The sequence below is a fragment of the Myotis yumanensis genome, unplaced genomic scaffold (assembly GCF_028538775.1).
Source record: "Myotis yumanensis isolate MYYU_CA2020_CCGP unplaced genomic scaffold, mMyoYum1.0.hap1 SCAF_2, whole genome shotgun sequence".
NCBI classification, from domain to species: Eukaryota; Metazoa; Chordata; class Mammalia; order Chiroptera; family Vespertilionidae; genus Myotis; species Myotis yumanensis.
This window is the reverse complement of record NW_027223753.1, coordinates 48,941,175-48,953,420: the sequence shown is the minus strand read 5'-3', so window position 1 is coordinate 48,953,420 and position 12,246 is coordinate 48,941,175. Positions and strand designations below refer to the sequence as shown.

At 48.5% G+C, this 12,246-nt stretch overlaps 1 long non-coding RNA gene across 1 annotated transcript; it reads left to right on the top strand.

The window, feature by feature from the left end:
- The first annotated feature begins 8,129 nt into the window (after nucleotides 1-8,129).
- LOC139001833 (uncharacterized) lies at nucleotides 8,130-11,922 on the top strand. The gene is made up of 4 exons (XR_011470110.1): nucleotides 8,130-8,353; nucleotides 8,678-8,706; nucleotides 9,830-10,010; nucleotides 10,479-11,922. It is a non-coding gene; the product is annotated as an uncharacterized lncRNA (long non-coding RNA).
- Nucleotides 11,923-12,246: the final 324 nt, after the last annotated feature.

Here is a 12,246-nt window from a genome sequence, read left to right as displayed (position 1 = left end):
AACCCGGGCATGTTCCCTGACTGATTCAAGCAGCAACCTTTTGGGGCAGTGGAGGATGCCCAACCAACTGAAGCACACGGGCCAGGGCACCACCATTCATTTTGTAATGAAATTTTTTCATCATATATTTTATTTAGGCCACCCTTCTTGGTGACTTCACAATTCAGATGTCTTATCCATCCAATACCAGAAGGCTGCTTATTCTCACACTGATGGCCTTTCCTCCTTCCTACCTAGCCGTCTTCTTCCTTAGTCAGATCCTTTCAAGCTCTTAACCACACTAAATGCAGCCCCTCCGAAACTTCAATCCCACAGACCCCGGTCTCTGTGCGTGCAGTGCACTCTCTCTGGTCCTCCAGTCCAATAAGTTTCCAGCCTCAGAGGAACCTTCAATGATTATGAACCCAGCGCTTTCTCACCAGTCACCTGACTCTCACTCATCTCCCTCGGCTCAGATTCACAGTTCTTTCTCACGGTCACTCCCCTGCAAACTCCCTCCGACAACCTCCCCTGCCAGGCTCCAACCTCCCACCACTGCACCCGCACAGCTGTGCTTTCTTGCAGAATCCACTGATTCTGATGATGGGATTCCTTTTATCTTGACGGGCACCAATCTCAAGTGGGCACTCTCCACTGACTGGCACGTACTTCTCCAGTATCTCCACTTCCCACTCGCTCCAAAACTACTGCTCACCTCTCTCTCCTCGAACTTCCCACCTTGCTCCTCCCCTCACTCTTAGCTGACGGAGACACAACCCATAGAAACTGCCACATCTTCTCTCTGAGGAAACTTCCACCATAACTTGTGCCATATCCTGAGCCTCCCCCCAGTTTCGCCCGGGGGCACCTCCCTGCTCCCATCTCAGGGCACCCAGATAGAGCCCCCTCTTGCCTTATCTTGGGCAGCACTTCTCTAAGTATCTCTTTCCTTTCCTGCATTAATTCCTTCCTTCCTACTGGATCACTCTATTTGCTCTCCCTCCTCCTCCTCAGAGTGTCAAGGTTCTCAAACAGAAAAGCAAAACTAAACAAACTTTTTTTAGCCCCACATTCCCCTCCTGATATGGGTCTGAAGCTCTACCCTATTTTACTGCAAAACCTCTTAGAAGTGGTTATCTATAGTTGCCATCTGCCCTTCCCTGCCTCCTATTCTCTTTTCCACTCACTCCCTCTGAGCCCTGTCTCCCCTCCCTCTCAGATGACTCAGGGAGATGGCTCTTGGCACAGTGGCCGTGACCTCCGGACGACTGGACCCAATGGTTACTTTGCTGTTCCTGCTGGAACTTTGCAGGAATATCGCACAGTTTGCCAGACCCTCCTTCCTGAAGGACTTTTTTTTTTTTTCCTTTTGTTTCTTTGACACCAAAGTCTTCATTTTGTTGGCTGGCTCTCTCCTCCTTGACTTTAAATATTGGAGCTCTTTTCTATATTTATTCTCCCCCTTGGTTGTTCAAGCCCATGACTCAAGTACCATTTTAAACCGAGCTGCAGTGTGGCAACCTTAGAGAGAGGTGTTTCCTTGTCCTCCAACCTAAGCAGTCACCCCACCACTATCACCATCACACACATGCATTTGCCATCGCACTATCTTATTATATATTCTTCATAGCTGGCGAAGAAGAAAAACACCACTCGTCATTTTTATATTTATTTGTTTACTTAGTGTCTGTCTACCTCCCTCCCCCACCTCCACTACATACACACTCTAGATTACAATCTATACTTTTTACTGTTCACTAGCCTAGAAGAGTACCTAGCACTCAAAAGCATACTTGTTGAATGAATGAATGAACTATAAACTGTGTTCCACATTCCAAAGTCTGGAATCTGTCCCTGTAGCTAGGTGTACTATGAGAGGAAGCATGAGCAATTAAGAGAACAATTTTTCAGATAAAATATAAAAATGCATTTCAAATACTTAGGGCTAAGAATGTATTGGGTTTTCTGGAAAGGCATAAAAGTCAAGGAACTGCCCTGACCGGTTTGGCTCAGTGGATAGAGCGTCGACCTTCGGACCAAAGGGTCCCGGGTTCGATTCCGGTCAAGGGCATGTACCTGGGTTGCGGGCACATCCCCAGTAGTGGGTGTGCAGGAGGCAGCTGATCGATGTTTCTCGATCATCGATGTTTCTAACTCTCTATCCCTCTCCCTTCCTCTCTGTAAAAAAATCAATAAAATATATATATTTTTTAAAAAGTCAAGGAACTATTACATAGAACCTATCACAAAAGGCTGTCTGATCTTCACAACAACCATGCAGGGTACCTATCATTATACACCCCGTTTACTTATGGAGAAACAGGTTCAGAGAGGTTAAGTAGCTGGCCCAGGGTCACAGAATTGGAAGCAAGACCTAAATCAGGAATGTCTAATTCCATAGCCTGTGCTTTTGACCATCACACTCACCCGGCCCCCCTATTCCACCTCCTCCAGCTCCAGGGCCCTCGGCCGTAAAATGACAGACATGCTTCAGCGCTCGTGGTAAGGGCCGCAGAAGATGATGCACTTAGAATCCTTCAGCCAGTGCCCGACACATGGATATACTCATTACCTGTTCGTCATTATCAGCACCAGTGTTGTCCAACGTTACACAATTCGTGAACGGGGAGAGTTAAGACGTGAAACCTGGCAAACTCCAAAGCCTATGATTCCCCCACAGAGTTGGGTGAGAACGAGTCAGATCTGCTGTGGAAGAGAAGATCCTCAGGGATGGACGATCCTCAGAGGCCCTCCCAACTCCGAGAGTCTGTAGTTTCTGCCTTTATCTTCACGGGCCAATAGCAATTAGAGTTAAGCTGCAGAGGAAAGGCAGTCCTTCCTCTCCCTCTACTTCTGAGTGGCTGTGGCATTATGGGAGCACGGATGAGGCCACCTGGTACGATGCTCATTAGCCAAACCCAGCTGGGTGTGGACATGACTCCTATACCGTCTTGGGTGAGCAGGCAAGTTTCTTTATCTCCTGAGGCCTCAGTTCTTTTGTCTACAAAGTGGGGATAATAATATGACTTATCCCCATGGATGGGAAGGATTAAAAGGGTTGATACACATAGAGTACCTGTCTTGCCTGGCAAATGGTACAGCCGCCTCCTCTGTGTGGTGGGTGGTTAGGGTGGCTATTCTCACCCGAGCCCAGGGTGAGCAATGCACTGTTTAGGGGCCCCGGGCAGCCATGTTTCTGCAGAATTCACCACCTCTTGTTGGGCCTGTGGGATCTGTAATTGGCTGATGAGAATGTGCTTACACATGTGAGAGCCAGGACGCGAGAAGGGCCGGATCCCTGTGCAGCACCTCTAACAAGGCAAACAGGTTACGGTGTTCCTGTTTTGGAGCCGCAGAGAAAGACCCAGGGCTATTTTTAGCTGCGGTAGGTTTGGGTGGTGGGGAGGGCACTGGGGCCGTGTTTGTTACTTTACGTTTTTACATAATGCAGTCACCCAGCTGGAGGGATCTGTTTCAGGTTGTTTTTAACATTAATCAGAGAATGTTATTTTTTCCCCAAGTTGAGATCTTCAGACTTACTGGGCAGCAAACATACAGTACCCGATACACAGAGTTAGCCTAACAAAAATAATTCCTTTGTTCTATCAAGTTTCCATGAGGTATCCTAAAAACAGGAAAAAAATGGCATAACTATAGCATTGCCTCTGCTTGAGTAAGCCTTTCTTTTAGGAAAAACATATTTTGAGATTACACTATTGTATATCTCGTGCAAATAAACTTTGGAAGAATGTTCCCTGATTCAGGAATGAAGTATGGGCAAGACCTTCCCCTGGAAAGATTTCCAGCTCTTTCAGATGCAGACAAGATGTCTATCTTTCTCCTGAGATGACAACAAGCTCAAAGGGGCAAGGGGGAGGGGGCACAATTACAGCAAGGGCAGATTATTTGGGTTTGAGGAGTTAGAAACACAATGCATATTGCTGAAATGAAAGAAATGATGCCCTCCCAAATCAGACCCAGCAATTCACTTAAGAAACATTAGTTGGTCTGGCCAGTGTGACTCAATGGTTGAGCATCAACCTATGAACCAGGAAGTCTCAGTTCAAGTCCTGCTCAGGCCACATGCCAGGATTGCAGGCTCAGTCCCCAGTGAGAGGAGGGGGGGGGGGGGGGGGGGGGGGGGGCGTGCCGGAGGCAGTGATTGATGATTCTTCATCATTGATGTCTCTATATCTTTTTCTCTCTCTCTCTCTCTCTCTCTCTCTCTTGCTCTCTGAAATCAATAAAAATATATTAAAAACAAAAACGGTAGTTGAATGCCTAGGATGGACCTGCCACTGGACATACAAAAGGGAACAAGATGGATTTGGCCCTTCTCCTAAGGCAGCTTATAACTCAGAAGGGAAAATAGATAGGAAAACAGTGTGACGGTGCTCTGATAGAGAAACGACAACTTCCAAGTTGCTTAATATTCCTGAACTTCAATTGCATCATCTCTGACATGAAACTAAGAATCCCTGTTGAAGATGGGAGGTTAAATGGTGCACATATGATCAAAACAAACAAAAATCCTCCTCCCATGCCCTCTTTCCCATGCTCCAAAATGAAGAGTAGCCTAAGAAAGAGGAAAACATGTGACCCAGAAATAAGAAGTTCCAGCCTGAGAGAGAGGTGCAAGAAAGGCCCAGGCTGACGGGGACGGGGACGGGGACGGGTCCTGAGACGACAGCTGGACACCAGGCCCAGATGCCACCTGTCCAGGTCTGAGCCAGTGGGAAGGCCCCAAAGAGGTTGCTCTGAAAAGATGAAATTGGTAACATGCCAAATGTGTTTGAAAATATTTAGAAAACATTTTACGCAACTGCAGACAGGTTTGAGGTTGAATTAGAGAGAAATACACAGGAAATCAAGCACGCTTAAAACATAAGAAGATACTTCCAGGGGAAATAAAAAATAATTATGCAGGAAAATAATGCTAGTGTGCTAGATGGCACAGCTGTGAAAATACTGATGGGGCATAGATCGGAGAACAGGGGAAATGTGTCTGTAAGAGTGTTGTAGGTGGGGTGGTGAGTCGATGGCAACGCTAAATCCTCATGTTCTAATGGTGGGCAACCAATAGATAATGCCTAAAACCAAGAAATCACAAAGTAGCAGGATAAGCATGTTATGGAGAGATATGCAAATGAGTAACAAAAAAGTCTGCTCACATGTTACAAGGGGTTACAAGTCTGGACCTTGGGAAATTGCATTGTGTGGGGTTGGGGAAAGAGTGGGGAGCAGGGAGGTAACTAACATCCTTTGTGTCAAAGCACGCAGTACTTTCTGACTCTCCATGCACATATCACTTGGATCATCATAAATTTAAACTTAAAATAATGGCGACACAAGAACAGGGAGTGCTGACTGTTCCTGGCTGTGTTTGTGACCAAACACAAAAGCCATGTGCACATCACATGAAGATTTTTCTGGGAAAGAACTGCCATCACATGGTGGGCCAGGCTGGCTGGCCTTCATATTATGTCTCAGATTTGCAAAGTTGACTTGTTGGTAAAAACATCATTTGCTCAAAAATGGGAGTCTCTCCCCCCCCACAAGGTTGTTGACTGGGTCAGACGAGAAAAGGCACGTTCTCCGCAGAGAGCTCTGTAAATCTGGCATGTGGCCCTCTGCTCCCCACCCTCTGTTGTAACTGTGTAATAATCTCCAGCGGGGCGGGGCTTCCTCTCTCTGCTTCCCCTTCTACCACTGCCTTAGTCATCTCTGGCTGCCGGAAGAGAATACTGTCGACTGGATCGCTTCAACACATCTTTCCCACAGCTCTGGAGCCTGGAAGTAAGGGACCAGGGTTTGGTCTGGTTCTTGGTGAAGGCTCTCTTCCCGGTTTATAGCCAGCAAGCCATCTTCTCATTGTCTGGTTAGGTAACAGGTGTGTGTGTGTGTGTGTGTGTGTGTGTGTGTGTGTGTGGAGGAGGGTGGTTGAGGGAAGGGGAGGAGAGGGATGGGGGAGGAGGAAGGAGGAAAGAAGGGAGATGGAGGGAGAGAAATAAAGGAAGCTCTCTTGTGTCTCTTCTTATAAGGGCACTAATCTTATCATGAGGACTCTTCTCTCATGATCTAATTACCTCCCAAAGGCCTCATCTCCAACAACTACCACATTGGGGACTAGAGTTTCAAGATATGAATTTGAGGGGCGGGGAGCGGTTTACAAACATTCAGTCCATAGGAATCACCATCCTCACTGGATGGCTGGGTTGTCAGATGCGGGACCATGCCAACAGGAGCCACACCTGAGGATGGTGAAGCAACAAGACAGCAGGAGATGTGACCTGCTGCCTATCCCCCAACTTCTAGTTTATTCAATGAGAAAGAAATATACTTCTGCCGTGGCCGGTTTGGCTCAGTGGATAGAGCGTCGGTCCTTGGACTGAAGGACCATGGGTTTGACTCTGGTCAAGGGCATGTACCTCGGTTTCAGGCTCGATCCCCAGCCCCAGTCAGGGCACATGTGGAAGTCAACCAGTGGATGTGTCTCTCTCACATTGATGTTTCTTTCTCTCTGTCTCTCCCCGCTCTCTAAGAAGCAACAGAAAAATATCCTCGGGTGAGGATTAACAAAAAAAAGAAATACACTTCTATCTTGTTTGAGCCCCAAGCCGCCATATAATATTCTAATGTCCCTCTTAATCTCATTAATATGCTGAAGTAGTAGTTCTAATAGTAACAATTATTATGGTGTGCTAAGGAGGGACACCTGTCTCCAACCTGAGGAACTGAAGTCCCGACACATATGCAAGACTGAAGGCACCACTGGGCACCCAGGCAAAGTGAAGGGCTGGATGTTCTGGGCACAAAGAACAGCATAGACACCAGCACTGAAGATGCAGACATAGGGCTGGGGAACAGAAAGAAGTTGAGGAGGGAGCGGGAGAAGGAAGTTGCAGAAGTGAGGCCAGTGAAGTGAGCGATGTAAAGGCCTCACAGACCACGGTAAGGAGTTCGGATTTTCTTTCCAGGGCAATGGGGAACGACTAAAGGAAAGATGATTTTTAATTGATGGTATTTGTGGTGTAGAGAATGATTGGAGATCAGAAAGAATGGAGTCAAGGAGACCTGTAAGGAGGCAGCCTCAGAAATCTGAGCAAGAAACAAAAGGGGGCCCTAGCCGGTTTGGCTCAGTGGATAAAGCGTCAACTTTCGGACTAAAGGGTCCCAGGTTCAATTCCGGTCAAGGGCACATGCCCAGGTTGTGGGCTCGATCCCCAGTGGGGAGCGTGCAGGAGGCAGCCGATCAATGATTCTCTCTCATCATTGATGTTTCTATCTCTCTCTCCCTCTCACTCCCTTTCTGAAATCAATAAAAATACATTTTTTAAAAAAGAAATAAAAGGGGCCTGGACTATGGCAGGGGCAGTGGGGATGGAGACAAGATGACAGATTTGGGCCGACTTAAATGACAGGAGGTGGGATCAGCTGATTCAACATGAAGGCAGAGGGAGAAGAGAGTTGAGAGTTAGGCCCAGGGTTCTGGCTATGAGCCTGGAAGGAGGACCGGGCCAGCCATGAAGGCAGGGCACGGGAGGAAGAGAGGGTTTGAGGAAGAACCTGGAAGATGCTGACCTCAGTCCAGACATGCTCAGTGGAGCATGCTCAGTGGAGGAGCCTGCGAAACATCCAAATGCTGCAGGTCAGGGCACAGCTAGATACTCAAGATCATGGCGGAGGCTGCTGTGGATTCGTGCTCCATCCGGGTTTAGTCTTTACGAGCATTTTTATAAGTACCGCGCGCTAACCGATTGCGCCACTGGAGCCCCGGCCTTTACGAGCATTTTTAACAAGTGGACCAGGCCCACTTCTGAATGGTCACTTTCAGTTGGTGATGGGGTAATCGCCATGTACAGCAGAGGAAACTGAGGCCCAGAAAGATCCAAAACCCTCACTCCACAAACTAGAGGCTTAGTTCCTTAGTTTTCTTTTCTTAAAATTTAAATCTATATCATACAATTAGACTCAACCCTGGATCTTTGCAGAACTGCTACTCTGTACCCTGAGCGCATCCTCTAAGTCAGCCACTTACTCACCAACAGCAGCCGAGGACCCTGTAGCTGTGCCTGGATGGGCCTAGGAGCTGCGAATTCAAAAGATGAACAAGGCAAAGTCCCACATGAAGGACTTCTTTTACTGGATGGGCTATTCTGCTTGGGGAAGACGAACCACCACCTAAAGTGAATGATAAATACTACAATGAAAACAAAGCGAGTACGATCGAGAGTGACAGGGAGACACTTTAAACTGGATGACCCAGAAAGACCTATCTGAGGGTGTGTTGTGAATAACCAGAGCTGGCCATGCAAAAATCTCCAGGAGAAGAACATGCTAGGAGGGAGGGACCTGCCGGTGCAAAGGCCAAAAGGTGAGGTTGAGCTGAGTGTGGAGGTGGTGAGAAGCCCGTGTGGCCGGAGTGGGGTGCACAGAGAGCCACAGGAGAGGGGCTCAGGGAAGAGGGTGGCAGCCAGAGCAGGGCATCTTGCAGGTCAGAGCTCTGATTTTACCCTAAGCACCATGGGAAGTCATCAGAGGCTTCAGCAGCAGAGTCACCGCGGTGCCTGTTGACATGACCAGCGTCTCTGGCTGCTGCCTGGAGGGCAGATCTGGGCCAGGGGAGCCGGCAGGAAGCCGGGATGAAGAACACAGCTCCTTCCTGCTCTAACCCCACCTGTGCTGTCTTTCTTTGCAGTCTCCACTTCCTCGCGACAACCCTGAGAGGTAGGAGTTAATACGCCCAGATGTCAATGAGGGTCCTATTTGTATACTTTCCACAAAGCCCGCCACAGTATGGGGCTTGCAGCTGTCCCTTTAATAACATTAGATGTTTGATTAATAAGTCAAACAACCCATTGCTTCCATGTCTTCAAAGAATCGGACAAATCAATTAAAAGGCCTAAAAACAAAGGCCAGACGGAGCAGCTGTTGGCCGGCCATGGTCAGTTGCTTGACCGAGAAGGCCTGTCAAGCCCAATTAATAGGGCAAAGCCAAGCGTTCCCAAGGACTCAGAGTCCCCACCCGCCATGGCTCTCTGTCGCCAGTGTTCAGCCTCGTCTCTGTGCTTTCAGGAATCTGAAGGAAATTAAAACACCCTTTTCCAAACCGAGTTATTTTCAAGTGTTCAGTGTTTGTTGCATGAGGTTGGATGTGGATCAGAAGGACACATCACACTTTATATGCTTCCTCCCAGATTCACTCCTTGACGCAGGCCCTTAGGGCTTTTGTCCCAAACGGCCTGAATCACCCAGAAGCCCAGGAAAGGTGTGGTCATACTTCCTGTCCTAGCTCCTCGGTTCCTGGGCCAGGCAGAGACATGGGCATCCACCACCGATCACTGCTACGCTCGCATAAAAGGCTCAGGGTGCCAGAGCTGCCTGGCCCCCACAGCGCCTCCTGGGGAACCCCCACCCAGCCTGTTGAGCGAGTATAAGATTCCAGGGCCTGGTGGTCCAGGATGAACCCCGACCCAAAGGGTTTCCTACATGGAATGGCCTTTATGTTGCAACTCAGCATGAAAAGATGAGTGCAGTCAAATTTCTCTCCTGAGACTATCAGAGGCTGATAGTCTAAAGTGGGCCCTGGGCAAGGAGGCAGGCCAAGTGGAGCTAGTAACTGTGGTGGGCCATGTGCGGAGGGTGCAGGGGATGGGGCGGGGGTGGGAGAGAGAGCAAAAGAGAGAAAGACAGAGAGAGAAGCAAAGTCTAGAACCATGCTATATATAATGCAGTAGCCACATGTGACCATTTAATTCTATTTAAATAACTTAATCAACTGATTGATTTAAGTTACCTTGTTTAAATTCGAATTCTTTTATTTGGATAACATTAGAAATTAACATTTCAGCTCCTCAGCTGTGTGACACAGTTACGGAACATTTCCTTCACCACAGCCAGTCCCAGTGGACAGCATGGGTCTAGGAGACCCGCTGGGGGAGAGAGTCAGGAGTCTTAGCTCCAGGGTTCAATGCCTGATTCCAAGTCACTGAAGTTCAACTGCCCATACCTCCTGCCCCATATGCCATGAGGTAATTTGCATCCTTATAATTTGCATTCACCACCTTACTTCTCCCATCACTGCCTTTTTCTAGAGCTAGAGTGAATTTTAGTTCTTATTTTAGCTTTTTCTATTCAAAAGAATTTGCACTAAGAACATACATTGAGCCCAGCCAGCGTGGCTCAGTAGTTGAGCATCGACCTATGAACCAGGTCATAGTTCAATTCCTGGTCAGGGCACATGCCCGGGTTGCAGGCTTGATCCCCAGTGTGGGGTGTGCAGAAGGCAGCCAATCAGTGATTCTCTCTAATCATTGATGTTTCTATCTCCCTCTCCCTTCCTCTCTGAAATCAATAAAAATATATATATTTTTTAAAAAGAACATACATTGACTGATATTAATAATAAAAAGAATAACTACTACAATTTATTGAGTGCTTATGTGTCTGAACACTGTGCCTTGGCATTTTACATGCATGTTTTTATTTATTCCTCACAGGAAACTCATAATATAAAGTTTGACAGCTGAAGACACATTTGACAACTGAAGACACAGAGAAGTTAAGCAAGTTGTCCCAGGTCACAGAGCTGGTGGGTGGTAAAGTGGGAATGGAATTGGTCTTTCATCTTCAATGACTGATGCATAGAAACTTGGCCTGGCTTGTAGACATGCATGAGGCTGTGAAGAGTGGCAGATACCCTGCGCTGGGGCACGGTAAGGAGGAACGAGAACCCTGAAACTTCCTTAGAGATCTCCGACTCTGGGACACCTTCTTAGGACAGCTGGTCTGGTTCCAATCACCGCTCTGCTCAGTGCTTTTCTCTCCACTAAAGAACAGGAAGCTTGACAAGTGACAGGCCTTGGGCACAGGCTGACCCTGTTGAGAAATAGCCCGTCAGGAGCAAATACTGCATGTCCTGTGAACTCGGGGACCTGCCAGCAAAATTCCCTGATGCCGGAACTTTGGTTAGAGAACCTAAGTGGTGTGCTGACTGGCACTCGACGCCAAGTTTGTGGGGGGCGGGGAGTCAGCACATACTTCTCCGCTGAACTCCATTTCCCATTCGGTTTGGCAGCTTGTTTTTTGTGAAATAAGGCCAATCCAAGAACTCCATGTCAACATCGCCTCTTTTACGGGAACCACAAATGCAGCCTCCTGGGACCTGGCTCTATCTCTGGGCAGACAGCAAAAACAACTCCTTTTGACTTTGAAATCATAACAGCCTTCCCAGAGCTACCTACTTCCTTGCTTTCTCTCCCCCCCTCCCCCCTCCTCCTCTCTGAGGAAGAAAATAAGGGCCAAAGTTTGTGGGCTGCAGCACCCCAGGATTTACTGTTGGCAGGGAAAGCTCCGGAGCTGGCCAGGCTGAGGGGGTTCTCTGGACCCCGCCATCGGCTTTCCCTTTCTTGTGCCTCCAAGGCCTGGGGTTCCTTCCTGCCTGTCTCCCTCCTGCCTGTCTCCCTCCGGGACCAGCTGGATGAGTAGGCACGGCCTGGCCCCACCCCCTCATCTCCCTGCCACAGCTGCCCTGGCGCTGGGACTCCAGGGGGTGCAAAAGGTGCTGTGGCATCCAAAATCCTTTCCCATCAGTGACAAAAAGCTGACATGCATGCGTCAAATCTTTCGCAGTTCTTCAGAATCGCTCTGCTTTGGGGAGAGGGGCCACGTTTAGCTGCTCAACACTTGAGATCCGCCCTGACCGGTTTGGCTCAGTGGATACAGTGTCGGCCTGTGGACTGAAGGGTCCCAGGTTCGACTCCAGTCAAGGGCATGGCATGTATCTTGGTTGCGGGCACATCCCCAGTGGGGGGTGTGCAGGAGGTGGCTGATTGATGTTTCTCTCTCATCGATGTTTCTAAATCTCTATCCCTCTCCCTTCCTCTCTGTAAAAAATCAATAAAATATATTTACAAACAAACAAACATAAAAAACCACTTGAGATCCCAGCAGGGGTGGCGATGGGGGTGAGGGTGGGAGGACAGGAGGCATGTTTTGAGAAAGAGAATAATAATGGTTAGCGACCTGTGAGCAGTTACAAGCGGATTTGTGGGCAAGAGGTATGTACTGATGGGGCGTGTGAGCAGCGGGGTTTGCAGGTCCAGGTCCTCAGCCTGAGAGAGATGGGAGAGGCTTTGCATGGCCTGTCCCCTGGGGCATGGGATGGCCTGGCTCGGGGTCGCCTTTCTCCAGGAAGGCTTCTGTAACCCCTGAGCTGCCCGAGCATGGACATGTGGTCCTCCGTGTGTCCCATCACCATCCTGCGCT